Source organism: Chrysochloris asiatica, unplaced genomic scaffold (assembly GCF_000296735.1).
Source record: "Chrysochloris asiatica unplaced genomic scaffold, ChrAsi1.0 scaffold00015, whole genome shotgun sequence".
NCBI classification, from domain to species: Eukaryota; Metazoa; Chordata; class Mammalia; order Afrosoricida; family Chrysochloridae; genus Chrysochloris; species Chrysochloris asiatica.
In genome coordinates this window covers 12,453,412-12,464,784 of record NW_006408533.1, presented here as the reverse complement: position 1 = coordinate 12,464,784, position 11,373 = coordinate 12,453,412, and positions in this window count along the sequence as shown.

Here is an 11,373-nt window from a genome sequence, read left to right as displayed (position 1 = left end):
AGGTCCTAGTCAATTTGGTTCTACTGTTTATTGTCTACAATGTACTTAGAACATATTAAACATATTAAATGTCATGTGGTATCATGAACTTGGCTATCAACTAGCTTACACTTTCGGTTATTAAATAGAACAAAATTTAGTGATGTATAATACTAAAGAGCTCTGGTAGCGTAGTGGTTACGAATTGGGCTGCTAACCTCAAGGTCAGCAGTTCGAAACTACCAGCCGTTCCGCGGGAGAAAGATGAGGCTTTCTGCTCCTGTAAAGATTTACAGCCTCAGAAACCCTGTACAGGGTCACTATGAGTCGGAACCGACTCCACGGTACTTAACAACAAAAACAACATACTAAAGTACTAAATTGTGCATTGTTAAGTGCCGTGGAGTTGGTTCTGACTCACAGTGACAGGGTTTCTGAGGAGTGGCTGATGGGTTTGAGCTACCTTCTGATTAGAAGTCCGGTGCTTATCCTGCAGCATCACACCAGGACTACTAATTGTACATCAACAGTGACCAAGTATAATGAAGCTAGGAAGTGGAATGGTTGGAATTATATAGGAAAGGGAGTCCTGGTGTGGTGATGCAGGTTAATACGCTCTAGACTGCAAAGTCAGTTTGATCCTCTAGGTCCGCAGTTCAAGCTTAGCAGCCACTCCTCAAAAACCCTATACAGGGTGGGAATGGACTCGATGGCACTTAACAACAACAATATAGGAAATGAGTCTTGATGTATACCATAACAATAACTCTTAAAATAACTTCAGGACATTCGTTGTTGACTAGCAAATGCCCACTGTCATACCACAGCATCCTGTATTTTTGTTCTTCCTTTTTTCTCTTTAACAGCAAAAACAGTAGACACGTGGCAAAAAACTCATTTTAGCTTCTGATTTTCTAGGAGGGGAAGAGTGTATGATGAGAAGGGATCAACTAATCTCAGTTGTCCAGGTGCTTTTAAAGTTCACTTATAAAATGGCTATTGGATTCTAGATGTTATCTTTTCAATAATGCATTTCCACTCATAGCAACCCTGTGCACAACAGAACAAAACACTGCCTGGTCCTGTACCAAGTTCACAATTGTTGCTACTTTCTGGCCCATTGCTGCTGCCAGTGTGACAACCCATCTCATTGGGGGTTTTCCACTTTTTTACAGATGCTTCACTTTACCAGATATGAAGACTGGTCTCTCCTGATAACATGTTCAAAGTATGAGAAAAGTCTTGCCATCCTGGATTCTCAGGGGCATTCTGGTTGTACTTCGTCTAACACAGATTTGTTTGTTCTTCCGGCAGTCTGTGGTACTTTTAATATCATTCTCCAACATCATAACTCAAATGCATGTTATTCTATTCCTTATTCATTGTCTAACTTTCACATGCATATGAGGCTACTGAACGTACCGTGGATTGGGTCAGGTATATATACCTTAGTCCTCAAACTGACATCTCTGCTCTTAAATAGTTTAAAGAGGGTCTTGTGCAGGAGATTTGCCTGATGCAATACGTTTGATTTCTTTTTCTTTCTTTTTTTTTTAATGTTTTTTTTTTTTTAAGTTTGATTTCTTGACTTGCTGCTTCCATGAGTGATGATGGTGGATCCAAGCAAAATGCAGTTTTTTACAACTTTAATCTTTAATCCATTTACCATGATATTATTTATTGGTCCAGTGGTGAGGATTTTTTTTTTTTTTAATATTGAGGTTCAATCCATACCAAAGGCTGTGGTCTTTGATCTTCATAAGTAAATATTTTAAGGCTTCTTTGATTTCAGGACGCAAGGTTGTATCAGCTGCATATCACAGGTTGTTAATGAGTTTTCCTCCAATCCTGATGCCACGTTCTTCATATAATTCAGTTTCTCTGATTATCTATTGAGTATACACGTTGAATAAGTATGGTGAAAAGATAACAAGCATACAAGCGTGGCACACATATTTCCTGATTTAACACATTCAGTATCCCCTTGCTCTGATAAAATGACTGCCTCTTGGTCTATGTACAGGCTCCTCATAAATACAATTAAGTATTATGGAATACCCATTCTTCACAATTGGAATGAGCACAAATATGAACCTCTTTCAATAGACTGGCCAAGTAGCTGTTCTTCCAAATTTCTAGGCATTTATGAGTAAGTGCGTCTAGTGCTGCATCAATTTGTTGAAAGATTTCAATTTACATTCCATCAGTCCTGGAGCCATGTTGTTTTTGTTTGTTTGTTTGTTTTTAACTAATGCCTTCAGTGCAACTTTGACTTCTTCCTTCAGTACCATCTGTTCTTGATCATATTCTACCTCTTGAAATGGTTGAACATAGTCCATTTCTTTTTGGTGCAGTGACTCTGTATTCTTTCCATCTTCTTTTGATGCTTTCTGCATTATTCAATATTGTGGCCAAAGAATTTTTCAGTATTGCAAGTAGAGATTTGAATATTTTCTTGAGTTCTTTCAGTTTGAAAACTCCTGAGCATATTCTTTCCTTTGGGTTTTCTAACTCCAGGTGTTTGCACATTTCATTATAATATTTTACTTTGTCTTCTTGAGCTGTCCTTTGAAACTTTCTGTTCACCTCTTTTCCTTTATTTCTGCCATTCACTTAAATTCTATCTTGAAGAGCAAGTTTCAGAGTCTTTGTCTAACATTCATTTTGGTCTTTTCTTTTTAATGATCTTTTGGTTTCTTCCTGTATGATGTTCTTGATGTCATCCCACAACTCTTCTGCTCTTTGGTGACTAGTGTCTACTGCATCGAATCTGTTCTTGAGATGGTCTCTAAATTCAGGTGGGATATGTTCAAGGTTATATATTAACTCTTATGGAGTTGTTTTAATTTTCTTCAGCTTCAACCTGAACTTGCATATGAACAATTAGTGGTCTGTTCCATAGTCAGCCCCTGGCTTTGTTTTGAATGATGATATGGAGCTTTTCTATCGTCTTTTCCCGCAGATGTAGTCAATTTGATTCCATCTGGTGAGGTCCATGAGTGTAATTGTCTTTCATGTTGCTTTAAAAAAGATATTTGCAATGAATAAATCATTGGTCTTTCAAAATTCTGTCATGTCATCTCCAGCATCATTTCTATAACCAAGGCCATATTTTGTATCTACCAGTCCTTTGTCTTTGTTTCTAACCTTTGCTTTCCAATCATCAATAATTACCAGCGCATCTTGATTACATGTTTGATCAATTGCACACTGAAGAAATTGATAGAATTCTTCAATTTCATCACCACTGACTATAGTGGTTACTATAGTGGTAAATTTGAATAATAGTAATGACTGGTCTTTCTTGTATGGATATTATCCTATCACAGAAAGCATTGTACTTCAAGATAGATCTTGAAGTGTGTTTTTTCAATGAGTATGATACCATTCCTCTTGAATTGGTTGTTCCTGGCATAGTAAACCCTATGATTGTCTGATTCAAAATGAACAGTACCAGTCTATTTCAGCTCACTTATGCCTAGCCTCATCTTTCTCCTATGAGGGGACTCATGGGTTCGAACCACTGAACTTTTAGCAGACCAATGCTTAATCCATTGTACCACTAGAACACCTTTATGTACCACATGGAGAACAAATACAACTACAATGAACATTTCCAGGTTAAAATGGAGAAAGAGAAGAAATCGCAGACCAGCTCTACCTGTGCCTTCTACTGGACAGTTAATGAAGTAAAGCAGCCAATCACAGAGTCTCATGGACATCAGTTGGTTCATTAGTAGTGGCAAGAGTTCTATCCTCAACTATGCTGGCTTTGCTGATACTGCCTGCTGGGAATACCAAAGGAATACTCAAAAGAAAGAGTAGACTAACTATGCAGTTTGGAAAGGGGGAGGGGTACACTTTATTTACAATTCACTGTTTTTGTTGAAGGCATGTTGTTGTTATTAAGTGCCAATGAGCCGATTCTTACCCATAGCGACCCTGTATAGGGTTTCCAAGGAGCAGCTGGTGAGCTTGAACCACCGACCTTGCAGTTAAAACAACTTTGCAATCTGATGCATTAGCCCACAGCACCACTCCAGGACTCCGTTGAAGGCATTGTGGATCTTGGGGGTGGGGGTGGGGGGTTCTTGAAATAGCTTGAGACTCTCTAAGATCTAGGATGTTCTATTCCATTGGGTTTTTGTTTTGCATGATTGGCCTGTTTTACAGGTTAGGGTTTTGCTGGTGCTGCGATTTTAATAAAACCTTAGTCACCTATCAATATAATTTTAAGAGCACTTCCTAAAAATCAACACCAAAAAACTTGGACTGCTCGGTACTGCTAAACTGAAGAGTCAAGGCTGAGCTACATCCATAGATTTTCTGTATGTGAGTAGCATTTTCTGACCGAGACAACACATACCAAATGCCTTCTGTGTGACACACTTTCCCTCAGGATGGGGTGGCCTCAGAAAGCTGGCTGAACTGGCAGAAAGCCGTTTTTCTCTAGTTTGCTCTAAAATATACTCCAGTCCCCTACACGAAATTCTAGTCCATTGTACTTTGCAATGGCAATGCCATCCTGCTTGTCAGGAGGTGAACCAGTGTGAGGTGCTTTGGTGTGGCTCAGGGGGTCAGGATCTCCTAAATCCGCCATTCATTTCTCCCTATTCCAGTTGCCAAGATTTCACACACACACAAGTCAGTATTTCAATCACAAAGGGAAGCGAACCAGAGAGCTAGACTTTCATCTAATAATTACATTCTGGATCTGGACCTCCACTTTCTCACTTCCCAACTCTTTTTTTTTACTCATATTCAACAAAATCTCGATGGGAACATATAAATTTCTTGTTGCATCTTACTGAAGGTACTCAGGAAAAATTAAACAAGCTGACTATATCTGTCTCGGAAACCCTATTCAGGTTCGCTATGGGTCGAAACCAACTCGACGGCACTTAACAACAACAACAATATCTGTCTGGGTCCAATTAAGAGAGACAACACACAATGATTTGAACAGAGGAAGTTTAATGTAAAGAATTATTAACTATAAGAAGTAAAGAAAATGCTTGATTATAGGGTTGAGATAGAGAACTTGAGGAAGAGGTTCCTTCTACTGCCCACCCTCTACCTCTCACTGCAGATTGAGATCTAGACCTAGTTGGAGAGGGCCTACTGTGGCTCACTGGTTGGCAGAGAAGTTGCTAAACTTGGGGAAATCCACCCTTGGTTTTCTAATTAAGCCATTGGTAACTTGCCAGAAATCCGCCCTCTAGGTTACCAGGGAAGTTGTTCACTGAGAGAGGTCTCATGGGAGGCGTTCTGCTACTAAACCACCAGGATGTACTGGGTGCTGCTGTCCACTGTCCACTGCAGAAGCAGGGCGCTAGAGAAGCCATATTCACTGCTGGGCACTGTGCTTACCTTGTGCGACTAGACCCTACTAAGCAAGGGAGAGCACAGCAGAACCCAGAAACAATATAATGTGCTTACAATTTCTCTCCAGTTGCCCTCTATTGACAATAAGTATTACTGTGCACCAATTGGCAAAGAAAAAAAAAAAAAAAACCCAAAACATTTAAAGGGTACTGATCCATGTTCACATAACAGGAGAAAAGGGAGTGAATTTGGAGCTGAGAATAGATTCATAATTGGCAAACTAACCCACAGGGATTTTGTTACTGCAGACCAAGTAGGACAGAGTAGAACTGTCACACAGAATTTCCAAGTCTGTGATTGTATTGAAAGCAGACTGCCACATCTGTCTCCAGTCTAGTGGCTGGTGGATTCCAACTACTAATCTTGATGTTAGCAGCCTAACTTGACCACCACACCATCAGGGCTTTAGTTTGCTGCTAAATCCGTTCAAGCATCACTTCCATTGTCACATGCCTTGGGTCTCAAAGGACTAAAGCAAAAGCTGAGTCAATTGCATTACATCTACATACAAAACTTAAAATTTTCACTCAGTAAGGTAGAAATCTTTACTATCCGTCTTTCAAATCTAGCTACAAGTCAACTATTTCTACATCTTCTCTGATCTGAACTAGCAATCCTGTTGCTGGTACTGATTTCTATGTCATTTAGGACTCTGAGGTTGTAAATTATAGAACCCCAGTTCAACTGTGGCTCTGTAGGATAAACACTGGACTACTAACCACAGGTCAGCTGTTCGAGCCCACCAGCTGCTCCATGGGAGAAAGATGAGACTTTCAGCTCCTGCAAAGATTTACAAGCTTCAGAAACCCTTCCTGCAGGGTCACTCGGAGTAGAAAAACTTGACAGTACTTAACAACAACTTCAACTAGGTAAAGGAAGAGATGTTTTTAAAGATGCAGGAATATTATACTAATGAGTATTCTTTTAGTTGCAAGTGATAGAAATCCAATCATAACGGCTTAAGTAACTAATAGAATTTTCTAGCTCACATAAATTTAGTGGTAAAGCTGAATTAACACATTTGAAATTTGAGGCTCATTTTCTCATGACTCTGCTTTCCATGGGTTGACTTTAGCCTCAGACAAAATCTTTCCTCAAGGTGGCCTCCAAATGCTCAAATTATTTGAACTTAAGATAGTCAGCGTATGAGGACTGTGTGTGTATGGGGGGGCGGGGGGCAGGCTTGCAGGGCACACACCCTTTGGTTGGGTGAGGTGGCATGGACGGGATGGTAACTATGCCAATGAAACTATGTATGATAGAATGGATGTAAGACTAATGTTCTCCCTTGTAGACTATCACACAATTCACAATAAAACATTTATTTAATAATAATAATAATAAAAGATAGCATAAAAAAGAAAGAAAGAAATCATCCAAAACAAGAACCCTTGTAACACTGATGAACCTGGAGGACATTATGCTGAGTGAAATTAGTCAATCACAAAAGGACAAATATTTATGAGACCACTACTGTAAAAAATTAAGAAAAGTTTTTTGAAAAAGTTTTTATTGTGAATTGAGTGATAGTTTACATGGGGAAACATCAGTTTACATGGGGCAACATTAATCATTTCATGGCAATGATTATGATCTCTATGCAAGAATTTTCTTTTGAAGTGGAACATTCTATGATGGTTATGGAGGTGGGGTGGGTAGAAGGGAATTATTCATGGGCTACAGAGTAGACATCTGTTAACATGGGTGTTGGGGCAGGTAATATACAAGAAGGAGGTGGGCGGAGGAAAGAAGAAGGAGCCACAGAGAAGAGTGTAAGAGTTGAGGGAAATGGAGGTAAATACTGTTAAGCATGGAGGGGATTGTAGTCATTGTAACGAAGCAAAATATATGATTTGTTGAATGTAGAACTGATGATTTGCTCTGTAAAGCTTCACTCAATTCACAATAAAAAGTTGTGTTTTTTTTGTCTTTTAAAAAAGATAGAGACAGCTTAAATGCCCATCAACCAAAGAATGGTTAAACAAACTGGTACATACAATGAAATACAACGCACGCAATGCTGAAGAATAATAATGAATTTGCGAAATACCACAACATGGTTGAACCTTGAGGACATTATGCTGAATAAAGTTAGTCAATCACAAAAAGACAAATATTGCATAAGACCACTGTTGTAAAAGTTAAGGAAAGTTTTTCTTGTAAAATGAAACATTCTACGATGGCGAAAGGGCTGGTGGGGGTGGAGGACATTTAAAAAAAAAGTGAATAGAGGTAAATATTCTTAACTGATGGTACAGGGAGTGGACTGTAAGTAATCACTGAAATAACACAAAGTGTATAATTAGTTGAATGTGGTACTAATGATAATCTGTTCTGTAAACCTTCACTCACACACAAAACAAGTTTTTTATTGATAAAAGAAATATTCTATGTTGGCGACTGGGAGTAAGAGGGAGGGAAAATTATTCCTGGGCTAGAGAGTAGATGCTGACATGGTTGACAGGGCAGATAATACATAACAAGAGGGACATGGACAGAGGAAAGATGAAGGTAGCAGGAGACACAGGGTAAAGGTGCAAGAGGTAAAGGAAATAGAGGTAAATACTGTTAGCTGATGGTACATGGAGGGATTGCAATCATCTTAATGAAGCAAAGTAGGTAATCTGTAGAATGTAAAACTGATGGTCTGCTCTGTAAGCCTTCATTCAATTCACAATAAAGGGTTGAAAACCAAATAAACAAAGAACATTGTCACAATCCAAGAATTCCATCAAATATCCTATAGTTGTTGTGTGCCTTCAAGTCCCTTCCAACTCATAGCAACCCTGCATAGGGTTTCTGAGAGTGGTTGTTGGGATTGAACAGCCGACCTTGTGGTTAGCAGTCCAGTGATTACCCTACAGTGCAGCACCAATAGTTAGGTGATATAACCCAGACTGGCAGCTCAATCCAATAAATATTTAAGGACAACTTTACTGCAAGTAGGTGGAGAAAGAAAATTTGTGTTTTAAACTTCAAAGCTCTAGAGAGAGGCCAGCAGGTGAAAAAATAGCAGCAGGGAGGAAAGTTGTTCAGTGTCTATATTTAAATACTTTATTTTTGAAACCTCAAGGGTTTTGTCAGTGAAATGACATCTTTTTTTTTTTTTTAATGTTTTATTGTGAATTAATGTGATCGTTTACATAGGAGAACATTAGCTTTACATTCACCCTATCTTATATAGTTTCATTGTCATGGTTACAATCCCCTCCATGCATCATCAACCAACCAAAGGGTATACCCTGCAAGCCTGCTCCTTGGTCGTCAACACACAACCCCTCTCCCTCTTTGGGTCTAAAGTCCCCAGCCACTCCATCCTCTCTGCTTCCATCTCTGGCATCACTGCTTCTCTGGGTAGGATCCCACGCTCCCCTCTTCTTCCTTGATGATCCCAGGGACCTCCACTCCTAGTCTGCAAAGTCAATCATTCCCCTCCTTTTTCTACATAATGTGTATCTTTATGTTCCCAACCCTCACAATCAGTCCTGATAACAATTATTCACTATTGTATCACAAGAGACCTATCTGCATCTCCTTTCATCAGCCCCCCAACAGATTGTATACTACTCAGTGGAGATTCTACCTTCCTCTGCACCCTCCCTCTGGATCTCGGCTCCCTCTTGAAAGCTTTTAAGCCAGTCACTTTTTGCCTTTGTAGCCTCCCCCCCACCCCATTTTGGGTAGCCAATGTCCAAGTTGCCCATCCCTGTCTACTCTATGTATGGAGGGGGTGGGAATGATCCTCACTGTAAAGATTTGTTCCCTCTTTGAGCTACTGCATCCATACGCATAGGTCAAGTTCATCAACTTTTATTAGATTACTCTTTTTTTCCTCTTCTTTCTTCTTCTAATTTAGCTCTGATCATCCAGTCATTGAAGCCGGTTAAGTGGGTATTATCTGCCAGTGTGGGTGTTTTTGTGCATATACCCTCTCTTCTTATCAGCTGGATGCTTCACTCTTCACTCTAGTCCTCTGTAGCTATGTCATTGACTCTGAGCCCAACAGTTTCCAGGTGAAATGACATCTTTTGTCCTCAGTTTCACTGACAATTATAATTTCCCAAACTGGATAAAATAGAATTATATATGCCATGGTATTTGGGTTAAATTATTTTGTTTATTAGAAAGTTATTGTTTCTATAATTCAGGTAGTTTTGAAACCAATATGCTGTCTCAAGGCAAAATTTCTGGAGAACACACCATTGAAATACTGTCAGAGGAAAGTACAATTCTGCATATAAATTATGATCTACTCATGAGTTATATCCCAGTCAAAGTAGTGGGAGGACCTCAGAAACAATCTTGTAAGATTTTCTAATTTGCTATAGTGTGTTTATCCCAATTCTGGCCCTTTGTCACTTCTGTAGTCCTGCCTGCCACAGTGATGAACTGAGCTGCCATCAGTCATGATTTCTTGAGGAACAATCCTTGACTTTCTGTCTTGTAATTAGCAACATGACCATGAACATTTTGGACACCATTATAGTCTCATGGGAAATCCTGGTGTGGTGCTGTAGGATAGGCACTTGACCTCAAGGTCAGTTTCAACCAAAAGGTCAGCAGTTCAAACTCACCAGCCACTCCTGGGAAACCCTATACAGGGTTGCTATGAGTGGGAATGACTCAACGGCACTCAACAACAACAGCATAGTCTCATGGTGAAGGTCTCCCGAATCTGATCATTTGTCTTTGTTTTGTCTTTGTCATAAAACATAATAAAGAGGTCTCAACGGCACTTAATAATAACAAGAGTTGTTTAAGGAGTCCTGGTGTGGCACTATAGGATAAGCAGTGGACTGTTAACCATAATGTCGGCTGTTCAAATCCACCAGCAGCTGCTCGCAAATCCTAAACAGGGTCACTATGAGTTGGAACCAACTTGACAGCACTTTACAACAAAAACAACATATAAAAAATATATATATACAGAATACGATCTAGTTATATACATTACTAAGAATGTATCAAAAGCAAAAAAACAAAATCTTAGAGGCATAACAAAACATAGTATCGTAAATATAAGGACTAGGCATTTTCTTCATTTTATCTGGTTTTATTTGGCTACTTAATTTGACTCTAGCAAATACCTATATTGTATAATTTGGATTTTATTTTCTAATTTTATAATGCTGTGTAATCAATTTTATTTGTCTACCTAGGTTGACTCTAGCAAATAATTAAATGTGTTGTGTGCCATCGAGTTGGTTCCGACTCATAATAACCCTGTGTAGGGTTTCTGAGGAGTGGCTGGTGGTTTGAATCTTTGACCTTGCAGTTAGTAGTCCAGTGCTTATCTCACAGTGCTCATATGTAGCAGCCATAATATATAATGTGCAGTTGTTCTACAAACTTAGCAACATACATCTTATATTTACTTAATGAATGCAAAATGATGTTTCTAAGAGCTATTCCACAGAAATAAATCTTTGCTTTAGAACTTTCTCTATGAAAGAGATTGTTTAATAGCTTGGCTTATTTAATCAGGATAACCCTAAAGGAAAGGGATGCATCTGACTTGAAGACATTATTCATTAAGAAACATCTTGTCTATGTTTATCAGACTACAATTTATTCACTAATCCATTCATCAGCTATTTACTAACTGCCTATAGATGCATTTGTTGTTGTTGTTGTTTAGTGTCGTTGAGTTGGTGCTGATTCATAGCAATGCTGTACAGGGTTTCCAAGGAGCAGCTGGTAGGTTTGAACCGCCGACCTTGTGGCTCACAGTTCAGTGCTGATCCTACAGCACACCAGCATTCCTATAGATGCATTGTTGTTGTTAAGTGCCGTTGAGTCACTATACCCATAGTCACCCTGTATAGGGTTTCTAAGGAGCAGCTGCTGAGCTTGAACCACCGACCTTGCAGTTCAAACGGCTTTGCAGTCTGGCGCATTATTCCACAGCGCCACACCAGCACTGTGCAATTGGTAGAGAAAGGATAATGAGCAAATTCAGACACACTGTTCCTCTTTTTGTTCTAGCTTTGCTCCCCACATAAACTTTGC